We start from the raw sequence: 14,804 nt of genomic DNA, 5'->3' as shown, positions 1-14,804 counted from the left end.
GAGGGCCTAGCTTCGAAACCGGGCAGGGGATGTTTTTTTTTCTCGTGTTATTTTTTTTTCGTTTTTTTTTGTTTGGTCACGTGACAAGAAAAATCACATGAACAGAATTTTTTTTGGCCAAGTCACCAGAGATTCTTTTTCAAATTTCTCCTTTTCTTCAGTCTTTCTTTGTTTCTTTCTTTTTTTTTCCTTTTTTTTCGGTTTACGTTTCCTATCGCAAAACTCTTTGCACCTATTTCGCGTTACATTGGCGTTAGCCAAATCGTTTTATTTATGGCAGGGAATTCTGCCGTACGTATCTTATGTTACTATTACCAACCCTGGATTTCGTCCGGCAACCAGTTTGGGAATGACGACGACAAATTTGTGTTATAATTTCTTTGAGGTCTAAGGCCTCGTTATCCGTCGGTCTCTAAGATTGGCTCTTCAAGTATCTTTTGGGAAAGAGTTGACGACAGGCATTTTTAAGGAGCACGTGTGTCGACCAGAGTGAACATTGCTGAAGCGCCTCTAGTGTGATTTTGGCCGTAAATAACTGGAGGCCCCGGGCAAACCAACCCAATGGAGAAAAGTATCTACCTTTCTGGTTTCATAGAGAGCTATGAAAGTCAGAAGGGACGAATCCCAGCCGAGTCAAACTACCGGCTTGCAAACGCAATCGTGTTGATAATAGCGCAAAGGAGTTTGTATGACTCTCTCTGGCGGTGCGCAGAGGGTAAAGGCACGGAGGTAATATATGCTTTTGCCCAGTCACCTCGCGAACGGTTGGGTATTGGCGGCAGAGATCCATTTCGCGTTGTTTTATTACGGGATTATATCTTGATTTCTTTGTTCCTAGTTTCACAGACAGAACGAAATCGCTTTTCTCGTATGGTGTGACGGCGGGAAGACAGAAATCAATCAGAGTACCGAAATTCGACGCTTGTGCTCGTTCTATAGCGCTTCTAAAAACCGCGCGATCACGGCTGTGTATCGTCAACATTGCATAAACTGCCGTTACTTGTACTCGTATCGCATCGTGAGGGAACGACTATGACTGGGTAAACAGAAATAGGGAGAATGGGTGCGTGTGATTTGTTGAAGTTCGAATCAACAAATCGAGCTTCAACGAATGCGATAGTATTGCATTCACTCAACCAGCTATATGAGTTTTCAGATCCTTCCAAGTATGCGATTCGTGTTGTGCCAGTGGTACCTCAGTTAGATTAAAAAGCAAAAGCCACGTTAAAAAAAAAAAAAAAAAAATTACGGTGACTCGAGTTGCTCCCGCGCCGAATCATGTTTCACGTAAGCGTAATTTTGGGTTCGATGCACGGCGAGGGGTCTTCAATTATAAAAAAATATTTTGATTACCATTATTTGCGGCGCTAAAAATTTGAAAGCCAAGCAGTGAAGACGATGGTGTTCTTATAAATATTATATACATTTTATTTTACACTGTTTGAATACGCTGCCGTCGTTATGTCCTTGAATTATTGGCTAGCTTGTGGCGGACAGGGAAGTCTTGCAGGACCATTATGATAGGACCTACACTAAACCTGTCGCGCTTCGAAAAATGTTAGTCCAATGCATACCAGCTTGTTCAAGGCGGGCGAAGCGTTACGCATCCGGCAAAGCGCATTAAATCGCTGCCCGCGACGTTTTTTATTTTTTCTATTTATTTATTTTTTTGTGTGCAGCGAGATAATCTTTAGTCAAGCAGCACGCCCCCTCTACGGCGGGTTATGCCGGATTAACGGAGGCGTCTCCTAATCCATTCTCCGCGTTGGCCCCTCGGGGGAGGGCGGTGAAGAGAGGAAAGGAGGGCAGGAGAGGAGGAAACGCAAAAAAAAGTGGAAAGAGCGAACTTTATTTTCGGCTTCAACCTCGAAACCCGCCCGCTCCGTGGGAGTACCGGAAAGAGAAATCTTGGCGGAAGGAGAGGAAGCGAAGGAAGTGTACGCGATCCCCCTGTCCTGCGGGACCAGGTACATCGGGCAAACGGGGCGATGCCTCAACGACCGACTCCGAGAACATCAAATGGACGCCGAAAGAGCTGCTTCGGAGTCCAAGCACCCGATCGTCATTCACGGGAGAAAATGTCCCGGTTGCGCTCCTAATTTATGTAATAACAAAAACGGCTTGACATAACAAAAATAACAATTTAATTAAACGTTGCGCCTCCAATGCGGGAGGCATCTTCAGTAGAGCACAGAGCGAGTGAGAGTCGCACAAAAAAGTTCGGCTATTTAGGCATAAATTTGCGTACACGTCCGGCAGGGGGCCACGGTTCTTGTTTACCAGCGATGAATCACTTCCGCGTTTGTCGTTCTGGATGAACCAAGATTCCAGCAGCTTCCTCGGTCCCCACCTTTTATCCCCCTCCAAGGTCGATGCCTTGTCAATGTCAAATTGGTGTCCTGACGTCCATGCGGGTCGACGAGTTCGGACTTGAAGCCGAACGCTGACAGGCTAGGCAAGGCGACAAGGTCACCGGCAGAAGCGGCCTTTCCTTTTATGCGTTGTTGATGCCCCTTCGACCTCGCCTTTTGCAAATCCTCCCCACCTGGTTTTGCGTCTTCGTGTGGCTGTCAGCGAGCTCGACAGCCGCTTTAAGCAAATCAAAAGGATGAAGCGAAACGCGTGACTCAGCGTGACCTCTCTACATAGGACGCGTAGGACAAAAACGTTTGGACGAAAATTTGTCACGTGACTTTCTCTGTCACGCTGATGGGATCTCTGGGGCTGTCGTTTTCGCCATTTGCCTAGTTATAGAAATAAGCAGGCCACGTAGGTCCGGTTTTCGAACTGGGCTCTTCAGTGTTCTGTTGCTTTCGTGCGTTGCAGAGGCGGCCGTGTTTTTTCGTCGTAAACGGTCGGAATACGTCCATGCCAATTTTTCGGTAACAGTCATTTTTTGCACCGGAGTTCGTGGAATACTCGTGATGTGTTTGTTGGACACGCTTCGACAAAAACTGCTCTTCGCCGACGACGAGACGTCAGTTGAATGTGCGCAACCTTCTTCCTCGAATGTGTTTGTGGGGTGCCAGAGTTGGATTATGCATCTATCAAGGATTACATGATATCGCTCTTTTATTAGTAAGTGCACTGCAAGCATGATTCTGATAGTCGTCCTGCTTTCCTTTCATTCTCCGCGGTTTTACGTGTGATGAGTTTTGCTTGGCATGAGGACAGTGTTAATTGTATTTTATAATTCGCTTTTCGTTTTACAGAGAAGTGTGACCTTGTAAATATGTTGAGAATACACTGTGTGTAATGATAGTTGTTTAATAAACTTCTGGGAGCGATCGAAAAAATTTGTTTGTCCGTATAAGTGATTGGATATGCAACAAATGACATGCAACGTACACATACTTGCACGACGTTCGGCCAATACGAAGCAGACGCATCGTAGAGTTTTCGCACAATATTACGTGAACGCTAGGCCGGGGCGAAACAGCTGTACGGCAATACCTGCCAGGTATCAAACGGTGGTGCAAAACTGGACAGTTGAGCGATATTGGAACCGACTTTCGGCCGGCACTGGCACGATACTGCAAAGTATTGCCGTGCTGCTTGGGAACGGAGGTGATGACATCTTACTATCGTGCTTCCAACGCTTATTTATTTTATTTCTCTTCTGGGACGCGTAAAAGAGCACTTCTGTGACACACCAGAGATATTCGAAACTTGGGCTGGCCTCTCGGCTTTCTTTGCCACTTTTGGCACTTACTTGGCACTTCAGTGGGTAGCCAGGAAAGAGCCAAACTTCGGCATGCCCCGAATCGACAAATTAAGATTTACTGCGGCAGTTATGGCTCAAGTCTGGCACTTACTTTGGCACAACTGTGGCGGACCAGAGAAAAGCCAAACTCGGCGAGGCTGAAATACCGAAATTAGGCGTTGCTTTGGTAGTTATGGCTCAAGTATGGCACACTTCGGCACTCCTGTGGCGTATCAGAGAAACGCCAAATTTTGGCGTGTCCGAAATACCCAAATTAGGCGTTGCTCTGGCAGTTATGGCTGAATTATTGCATCAACTTTGGCGCTCCTCTGGCGGACCAGAGAAACGCCAAACCTTAGCACGTCCCAAATACCGAAATGAGGCGTTGCTTTGGCAGCTATGGCTGAAGTATGGCACCAACTTTGGCGCTCCTCTGGCGGACCAGAGAAACGCCAAACCTTGGCACGTACCAAATACCGAAATTAGGCGTTGCTCTGGTAGTTATGGCTGAAGTATGGCACCAACTTTGGCGCTCCTCTGGCGGACCAGAGAAACGCCAAACCTTGGCATGCCCCGAATTCCCAGTTTAGGTTTTACTATGGCAGTTATGGCTCAAATCTGGCACCAACTTTAGCGCTCCTCTGGCGGACCAGAGCAACGCCACACTTTGGCATGTCCAAAATACCCAAATTGGGCATCGCTCTGGCAGTTATAGCTCTAGTATTGCACTACTTCGGCAATCCTGTGGCGGACCCGAGAAAAGCCAAACTTTGGCACGTCCCAAATACCGAAATGAGGCGTTGCTCTGGCAGTTATGGCTGAAGTATGGCACCAACTTTGGCGCTCCTCTGGCGGACCAGAGAAACGCCAAACCTTGGCACGTCCCAAATACCGAAATTAGGCGTTGCTCTGGCAGTTATGGCTGAAGTATGGCACCAACTTTGGCGCTCCTCTGGCAGACCAGAGAAATGCCAAACCTTGGCACGCCCCGAATTCCCAGATTAGGATTTACTATGGCAGTTATGGCTCAAGTGTGGCTCCAACTTTGGCACTCCTCTGGCGTACCGGAGAAGAGCCAAACTTTCGCATGCCATAGGATCGCCCAACTAAGGCTATAGTTAGGCACCGTACTTTGGCACTGATGAATGCCATGGTGCAAAAACCTAACTGCGCCAAAGTTGGGCCCTTATGTTTGCCGGACCTTTGCCCAAGTTGGGCATTCCTCTGGCGTGCTACCTGGGTATGCACCTGTTGAACATCAGTATCTGCCTGGCGTACGGCCGTACGGCCCCGCCATATACTATGCACGATCAGGAGCATGATTGTATCAAGAGGAGCTGGTGCCATTTTCTACTGCCAAAAATCATACTCTCTTGGGCATTAATCAAAAATGTTGTTTAATAAATCTTTGAAAAACGTTAAAACAACACACTGCACCCCAGTGTAACAGTCAGTTCTGTGAACATGCAACTGGTGCTCCGTTTTCAACTAACGACCATTTGACAAAAACATCTCGCTGTGAAACTTAAAAAAAAAAATGTATTCTTGCTTGCGGAGATTACCATTTTCTTAATTTGTTTTAACGCATTCTATCCCAAGCCTGCAGAATACAACCAGCTATACAATGGAGTGAAAAATAACAAATCAATAAGACCTTGTTACCGTCATTTATACGAAGCATTGGACGGGTACTCCATAGAGAAACGGGTGGTCAAAAAACAGCCACGCAACAATTCCTTCTTTCGTGTAACCGCAGCAGCCACTTCTTTCATGTAAATCCCAAGTGTTTCACAGCTACCCAATAGGTGGCGTCAATGTGCTCTCTCGTCGTTGGGGATCGCAAAGAGGTTTAGGGCACTCCGTTGTGAACAGTCCTTAGTGTGTGAACAACAGACATTCCACAACCTTTCTTTGTACGAAATTGTATTCCTTGGTCTCTAGCTCGATCACCGCTCCACTCAATCGTTTTCATAATGTCTATGCGGAGAGCAAATCTTCTGCTTTTTGCGCCGGAGTCGCGGTGACGTCAGAATGAAGCTGAGCTCTGATTGGCTCCGATTGAAGGAAAGTGGGTAGACCTCAAGGCAGCTTGCTTTGAGGTCTACCCACTATCCTTCATTCAGAACCAATCACAGCTCCGTGTTCTGATGTAACCACAATCCGTGCGAAAGAAGATGACAAACTTGCACTCCGCATAGTCACGGACAGTTTAAGAACGCTGGGCGGAACTTATTATGTTCATGCTTCTCTCTTTGTGAGTGAGCGGTTTTTGACGTTCTTATAGTCTAGGTTCGCTACCTTTCAGCATATGGAGTGGTAATGAGATGTTTGGGACTGGCAGCGCCCTGCGTTTTTTAGTGTGTCGGTTATAGAAAAACACTTTTCAGTAGGTTATTCAGATCACAATTTTTGAATGGAGACACGGAGACGAACTGACGCCGCCTCCGGTTCTAGCTATTCTCATGTAGTCCCGCAAAAGGGCAGGGTATCTTCGCGTCAGCTAGTCTAAAAAAGAACAGAACTTCTTCGAAAAAAAAAAAAGAAACGGAACTTGTTCACTACTAAAAAATACGTTTTAAGCCAATTGTTGACACATTTCACGATTCGCACTATGTAGGTGCATTTAGATTAGACAGACGTTATATTATCAACAGGTACACAACTTCAAACTCTATAAGCATCGTTTCTTACTCCGACAACCAAGTCTTGTAAGCACTACTTCGCGCGGCGTATGAACAATGCGTAAGACATACTTCTTTCTTGATTTGAAAACGAGTGTAGGATGCATTTAAACTCGCAAAAATAAAGAGGCGGTGCACCCTATTCCGGCACATTCACTAAATATCATATAGAATTAATCCTTGACGCCAGCCCGAACAAGATGTAATGTAATGTGGCGCCAATTAAATGCCGGATCTTATTTCGCCAATGTAAGACACAAGCGTGTGAATTTAGATGTGCAGGTTGTCTTACATTGTTGTACCCGATAAATTAACTAACCGACCAAAATCCTGCAGTCACCTGCCCCATAGGTAAAAAAAAAGAGAAGTGAATTCAACCCTGTGAAAAGTGTGGTCGTCTGTCGTCTTCGGCAAGGAGTAGACGCAGTTGCAGTGGCTTTTTGAAAGATAGAATTGCACTGATTTAGGAGTTTATCAACTATGTGAGAGAAATCTACATATAAAAAAACCAAAACATTCTCATTAGCTATGAAACAACAACCGCGTGATATGCTTTTTTTTTCGACGAACAACGAATTCCCAAATAATTCATTACGTGATGGCCTCGATATCAAGATGCAAATATTTCTAAACGTTTATTGGAAACGATATTAACTTTTTTATTTGTTTACGTGGGAAGCGAGTAATGGGTGTGGAGTTGGCTTCAATGCACCACCAAAAATTTAACAACATGGGTGCGCGGGCAGTGTGGTTTTTGCAAAAGTTGTTTTTTGGTATTTATTAAAAAATAAAATTAGACCAACTCACTTCGACATAACAGCGATTTTCTAGCCAGCAAACCTTTAACAAATTTGAATTGGAATACGTAAGAAAGATCGCTATGGGTTTAATATTTCAGACCGCGGAGTAAAGAAGTTCTTACTTTTGCGTGCCGTTTCACAAAAACCAAGTAAAAGATGGCAACATTGAGAACGCGCAGAGAGTGCGTGGTTACGAGGCAGGCGAGCAAGTGCCGTCATTGGTGGAGATAAAAAGGAAACATATGGAAGTGATTGCGTTTCAGAAGTAAACTAACCTACTATATGCGCAGAGAGCGGACAAAATTGCACACCGTATTGTATTTCTTGGCGGACCAGCCAGCGTCATTACAAACCATTATGATTCCACCAAATCGCTTGTGCAGGCATTGTTATCGCTTGTTCTCGTGCTTTGATCGCTGCGAACGTGACGACAATATAATTTTTTTTGTTCATTTCGTTGAACATTCGAAGTGTGTTGTCATCAGATTGGTTCTTTTTTTTTTCTGTACTGAAATTGCGGCGTTCCACGCACAAGCCATCTTGCCTTATGTGAAAATTGAGCTGTAAAATGTGAAAAAAAAACTAAATTAATTGTATTGTCGTAACTTCCGGAGTACTACGTGGCTCTGTGCTTTGGCCACTCCCCTTTCGAATTTTAATTAATGACAGAAACCAGGGAATCACCTCCCACGTGATAATATACGCAGACAACTGCTTTTCGTATTATGAAATTAATTCAGACACTAATGTATCAGCTGATAAACTTGATTTAGATAGAATCTGTATGTCGAATCTAAGTTGTAAATGACTTTAAGCTCACCAAAATGTTGTCATGTAAGGTTTACAAGGAAACATAAGACTTGCTGGTCAACATCCATCTCACACGGAGAAACTGTAAACGTTAAAAAGGAAGCGAAATACCTGGAAGTACTTTTTTTTGATGAATTGAGATTGGCTTTCACGTGCAAACTGCGTAATGCGAAGAGCTATTAGAACCATGAGTTTTCTACGGAGAAACTTTTCGCGCGCTTAGCATTCGCCAAAACAGACTGTTTTTTTTTTGCTTTTTTTCTTGTGCGAAACCCGTTCTCGAGTATGCTTCTCTTCTATGGAGTCATCCCAACAGCATTTCATTATTAAAACTAAAAAAATTCAAAACCGTGCCACTTGAGCTTTAACTTTTATAGTAGTGTATCCACAATAAAAAATTATACTCGATGGAAATCGCTTGCAGTTAGGCGTAAGTATTCGGGTCTAAAATCGTTTAATTTTTTTCCCGTGGTTTGTAAAAAAAAAAACACTGATTTACTTCTTTAAGCCATTTTATGTATCGCATAGAGTCGATCATTACTTAAAAGTTCAGAAATACACATCGAAATCTGATTTGTTTCGCATTTTTTTGCCCACGAAGAATAAAATAATGGAATAGTCTGCCAAGCGAAATGTTACCTTCCAAAGTCCAGATTCATTTTTCTTGCAACTCCAGCGTCGTATCTTATAATCGTATTTAATTGAATATTGTATTTGTGTTATTTTCCTTGCGAACCGAAGTTGTTGTCTTTATGTGTGATTACATCCGTCTATGAGTTTGTACATATTATTTTTGTGTAACTTGCGTGTCTTGCTGATCCATGGTTGTTAAAATTTTAGTGTTTTTTATGATGGTGACTCTTCGTATTGTAATACCCTCTGGAGCACTGTTTTGAATAATAAATAAATATTACTATTTATGTATCGCTCACGCTATATATGCCATGCAGTACACAATACAGGTAACACAGATGAGGTTGATTGCCCAGTAAGTTCGATAAACCGAAGACTAAATGATCGTGCAACTGGCAGCGTGTATACATAGAAAGACCTGGAACACACACATTGAGTTTATGTTTTCAATGATTGGCTGGTCTGAGTTTCACAGAAGCCTCTTTTATGCCTTTAGCTTTCAAATTCGTGATAATTTAGTTGCTTTTGCATCTTTTTAGCATGCTTTCTTCTACTAAAAAATGCTCGATGGGCTGTTCGGAAAGGTTGAACAACCCTGTCCAATTACCATTTTTAATTTTGATTAAAATATTTTTCTGGTTCCATGCCCAAAAAATAAACTAATCCTTTTTTTTTATTGTCCTTGCGAAAAAAAATGTTGAAAGCGCCTTCTCAGTCACGTGCTCGTTTTCCGTATCGCGCGATGTTGGCAATTCGGGCGGCGTCCCCGAGAAACTGTTTTGGCTACAGGTCCAGAAATATTTACTGAATAATTAGGTATAGAAATGATTTAGAAAAAAGTATTAGTCACCGAGTGTTAAGGTCGTTATTTTGAGAAACAAAATCGCAAATGCAGCGTATTGCGCAATAACGCTCTGGATTAAACATTTTTTCTTCGTATCTATATAAGGCAGAGATCTTCACATTTTGCCACTGTGTCTCTCAGTATATAGTTCATCTTTGTAAAAAAATATTGTTGTCCTGGTTAACGGGATAATTTTACAAGAGTTCCTCTCACAAGCGCATTTAAATAAATACGCATTATTTTGAAAATAATTAGAGAAATGCCATCTTTAATATTCTTTAAACTCTACGCAATTTTACGTTTGTATTATGTACTAACAGAATATGCAAAAACATACTGCAATATTTGTGTGGCTGTGAAGTTATAAAGCGAGATATTATACAGCCAAATTGACGCTAAAGCGGCGGCCATAAATGGGGCGTGCACATACGCATTCTTCACAATTGCATTATTATTAAAAAGCGTACAAACGCTACGGGGCGGTCAAGAAAAGACAAACTGACCGAACATTCCTAATACATTTTTGTACAGGCGACACAAAGATGCCCATTGGCCGATCGAGAGACGCCACCCTGTAACATGCTTCGCGGTACCTTCTTCAACGGCCGACGTGTAGCGATTTTGTCTATGCGACGTCAAAGAAGCAACGGGATTGACTTTCTCAAGCAGATCAGCCTACAACCTTGGCGGTAGCATGGCATAGGGGTTAGGGCGCGGCACAACCTGAAACTGCGCCGGCTGTGAGCGCCAATAGATCCGCCGCCGTGAAAAGCCACACATTTCCATAGAAAAAAAGTAACTGCAAATTAAGAATAAAAGAATTGCAATTGACAGAGATTGTCTGTAACTTAATTTATATGATAACGACTTGGAGAATCGTGAAAACCAATTTGGGTATGCTCATGTAACCTACGTCAGTAATGGTGCAGCAAGCCACTTTAAGTGCAAATTCCAACTACACGAGCTGCAGAGCAACAGCTACACGTCAACAAAGTGGATTGTTTCCGAAACTGGACATGGCAAGTGTGCCTGCGATCAAGTCGGGGGTCGTGTCAAGAACCAGGCAACGTTGTACAACCTCCGACGGCCACCACGTCGGTGATCAAGTCGGCGTCAGAGATGTTGCCCCACTGAACACTAAACTGCCGAACGTGAAACTAATCCTCCTCCCGAAAACTGACGTCAATGCGTTCAGAGAAATGGAAGCAAAGGAATGGGACTCTGTTTCTGTTGTACGTGGAATTCAGTCCTGTCACTTGTGGCAGTGTACGCGGTCTGACACTTCGCAACCACAGCTATTTTACCAAGAACAGTAAACGCAGGAAATTTATATCTTTGAAAGTAAAGTCTTCTATAGCTGCGAAAAGTAGATCGAGGTCGCGAGCTTGCGGTGCTACTGAGAAGAAACGAACAGTGATCGCTTCAGGCAATACGGGCAAACAATGTTCATCCTCGAAGTGCCAGGAGAGCGCCGTGATCGACTCAGGTCACCGTCCGGCACAAAGAATGCACGCGATAAGCGCCGAATGTGCCCACAGGATCCTCATTCATTAAACTTGTTTCAATATTACCACTTTAAACATGTGTTCTTTTTTATGACTATTCAAACCTGGTCGCCAGCAGGCCAGCCTCCCTGCGAAGGGTAGGCTCCGAAATTCACTGATACGAGAAATCTGTATTTAAATTGCTGGCTTGTGCTTCAAACTCACCAGTAATATTTTGTACGTGTTCTTCTTTTTCACGAACTCCTGTCACTGTGCTTTCTCTTCACAGACTTCCTACAACGCTACCTGTGACATTCCACTATCCTGTGGGCGCAGCTACGCCGGGCACACAGGCTGCTGCGCAATCGACCTTGCAAGAGAACACGCAGCACCTATAAAACAGACGCCGTCTCGGCATTCTGAAGTGCATTCGATCGATGACCTTGCACCTTTTTGTTGTGAAACACAACCATCTTTGGACGGCACATCGGAAAAACAACTGTGGAAATTCGCGAAGCGATTGTCGTCAAAACAAGGGGTGTCGATAAGTGTGTCAGTGAGCCGTCTGTTGCCCTGTTAGATGACGAAATGCTATTTATAGGGATATAGAGAGATTGGGGTGGCTGGAAGTGACGCGGTTTTATTAAAGTATCTAAGTCAGTGTGCTTTATAATAAACATTCAGTTGAGATTACGCTCTGCTGCCGTTGCCTTCTTCACTGTGTCCCTGTCCTTTGGCGCTTGTATCCAGTCATGAATCCACCAGCCCAAGTGAACATTTTGTTGGTCCAATAACGCTACCTAGCTTTCCACTTCTTTCTACTTTTTCGTTTTGTTTTTTAGGCGTAACCTGCTATTGTTCCGCCCTCGCCACGCCAACTTTCGGTTTCGGCATAAGAAGCCTTATTTTCGCATGTTCGCTTTTACCTTACGCTGGACCACAATCGAGGCTACGGGCCAAACAGTTCTATCAAATTCCCTGTAAGTGTCACGTGACCGTTGAGAGGGGCGCAGCGACGCGTTGTTACTTGATACGCTGAATGAGTTGAGATAGCTCGTGCCGTCCGCTACAGACCATCGGAGTTGGAAACGAAATATAGTTTAGCCTAAATAAATAAATCAAATATTTTTAGGGGTAGACTAGCCACGTTAAAGTACTACTCTAAAAAAGTAGGGCAGTGCAGCGCAATTTAACAAAGCACACCACCCTAAGAATTGAATGCGCCGCCAATTTATTTTTCATAGGCAATACCAGCCACATAACTAATGACAAAGCGCTCATAGTTTTTTTTTTGTATAATGCTCTATGGAGTCTCAGACATAATGCGACCAATTATGGCCAAATTTGGACGTGCTGCTCGAGTAGCTCTAGTCGTTAGAAAGGAACCAACCAATGGCAATTGATGCAACATACGTCTGACTAAATACTTTTTTTATCGTTTACTAATTTAAAACAATATAATGCAATATGTTACTGCAAGTTTGAATTACCCATTTTCCAGAGTTCATCGAGGGAAGTTTGTAGAAAATAAAGGAAGATTAGTTATTTTTTATTGGCGCACAAAAATTGGACACTTTCGACTGTTTCGATCTTCAGAAACTTTACGAGCGCAATGCAATAAAACAGAAAAGTTTAGCATTACCATCTTCGTTACAAATTAACAAAGCATGGAATAATCTGTACAAAAACTTTCAGCTTAAGAGCTTAATTTTATGATGTGCAAACAATTGCCGAAAAATTACTAAATATAAAAGTGTTGCCAAGAGGCCAAGTTTGTCATTTTATTTTACTTGTGATCTAAACGTACATAAAATAAATTTAATTTATTCGTGTATTCCCGTTTTTGTGCTTTAAGTTTTAACATATTTACGATGTAGAAAGTTTTATTTTGTATTCCTGCTGTCTTTAGTATTGCGTCTAGCCGCAATTGGAAAAGTCGTTGTTCCACCTCACGTCAGGCGCAATTTTCTTTAGAAGAGCAAGATTTTTTTTTTTTTGTAAACGTAAGGTATGTGGACATTTTAGGGGGTACCTCATATAACATTTATGTTTCAAACAGAAAAGAGGCATGACATCCCTATGACCGTCACAGCTGGGTTTGTTAACACACCCAGCTGTGACGCACAGTGGAAACGCACTCTTTTCAAAAACATCACGTGATGTTTTTCCACTTTCTCTAGAATCTGACCTCGACTTCAGGGCTATTTTCAACACACGCACAGAAACACGGAAATAATACATATATGGGGACATGTTGGCTTGAAGGCCGAAGAAGTAGAAAACAGGGATGTAGAGTGACGGTGGAAAACCAAACAGGAGGATTTATTCGACGCTTGGAACTTAGGCAGGTATTCGTATATATATATATATATATATATATATGTGCGTGCCTACGAGGACTGGATTAACCCCAAGAGTAGTGCCTGTGCGAAAGAGACGCTGCTGTCCCTCTAGGACTTTGCGCGCGCGACGGGCATTGACCGAAGGATATAACCTTAATTTTCGTTTTCTTTAATCCCCCCCTGTAAACCGTCCCGTCCAGGCCGTCGCGCCATCCTTATCTTAATAAAGTGTAACAACAACAACAATATATATATATATATATATATATATATATATATATATATATATATATATATATATATATATATATATATATATATATATATATATATGTATATGTATATATATGTATATACGAATACCTGCCCAATATATAATGCGATAATACACAGATAATCTAACGAAAGCACTTATTAGGCAATATTATCCGCCATGCGTCATCACGAGTGGTATAGAAAAGTCTAGCACACTAGACCATGCGACAGTCATCAGCAGAAAAGCGTTCAAAACTCTGGGAATAATCAATATAATTTTGTGCTAACCTACTCAAGTAACCTTCAGAAATATCAAAAACATCCTACGCGAAATTTGTTGATATTTACTCACAAAACCGGCGCCTTCAATCTGCATTTCCGCAAGCCCCACGCGTTGTCTACCGTCCAGGAAAAAGCCTTAAAGACATTAAAATACAATCCAAATGCAACACAAGAAGTTCCTCGGATCTCGGCCATGCCTTGGGCCGCGGTGCCAAGTGTGCAGCCACATGACAGAATCCGTGGAGGCAAAAAGTACAAATTTGGACTTTCTCATAAGAATGAACGGAAATTATAACCAACACAGCTAATGTTGCCTGTCGGTTGCTCTGCCGGGTATGCAACATGCAGTATATTGGACAGATAGATCTACCCTCCCGTCCAAGATTTAACTATCAGAAGTCACACCTTAACAAAATCCCCAAGCGCCCGTTCTCGAAACATATATGTCTCGAAACAAATCACATAAACAAACCATTTGCCACCATACTTCAATCTGCATTCAGTCTACATATCGTACCTAAATAAAAAGTTTAACACGCATCAAGCGGGAATTAGAAATAGCGCCGGTCTGCTTAGTTCCTTGGATCTTGAACAGTCGTCGGAACACCCGCATTGACGAATAAACGAGCAGGGAGAGTCCACTGCTTAGAGATCTCACCGCACTGGACATGATTACGACCTCAAGGAGTGTCTTCGTTCTCGGGTGCGAGATGGGGAGGAGGTGTAGGAACAAACGGTCCCACTACTAATGGTCCCACTACTAATGGTCCCACTACTAATGGTCCCGGAACTAATGGTCCCGGAACAAATGGTCCCGGAACAGATAGTCCCAGACTAATGGTTCCAAGTCCAAAGTAGGAAAAATTGTCCCGTAAGAAGATTGTTTTGGAACTAAGATATACCATGCAATCTACTTCATCTGTTTTGGAATTACTAACTTACTGAGGGAATGAAGGATTTCGTCTATATT

Source organism: Ixodes scapularis, unplaced genomic scaffold (genome assembly GCF_016920785.2).
Source record: "Ixodes scapularis isolate PalLabHiFi unplaced genomic scaffold, ASM1692078v2 ptg001274l_1___fragment_1__unscaffolded, whole genome shotgun sequence".
Lineage (NCBI taxonomy): Eukaryota > Metazoa > Arthropoda > Arachnida > Ixodida > Ixodidae > Ixodes > Ixodes scapularis.
Note: the sequence above shows the minus strand (reverse complement) of the source record.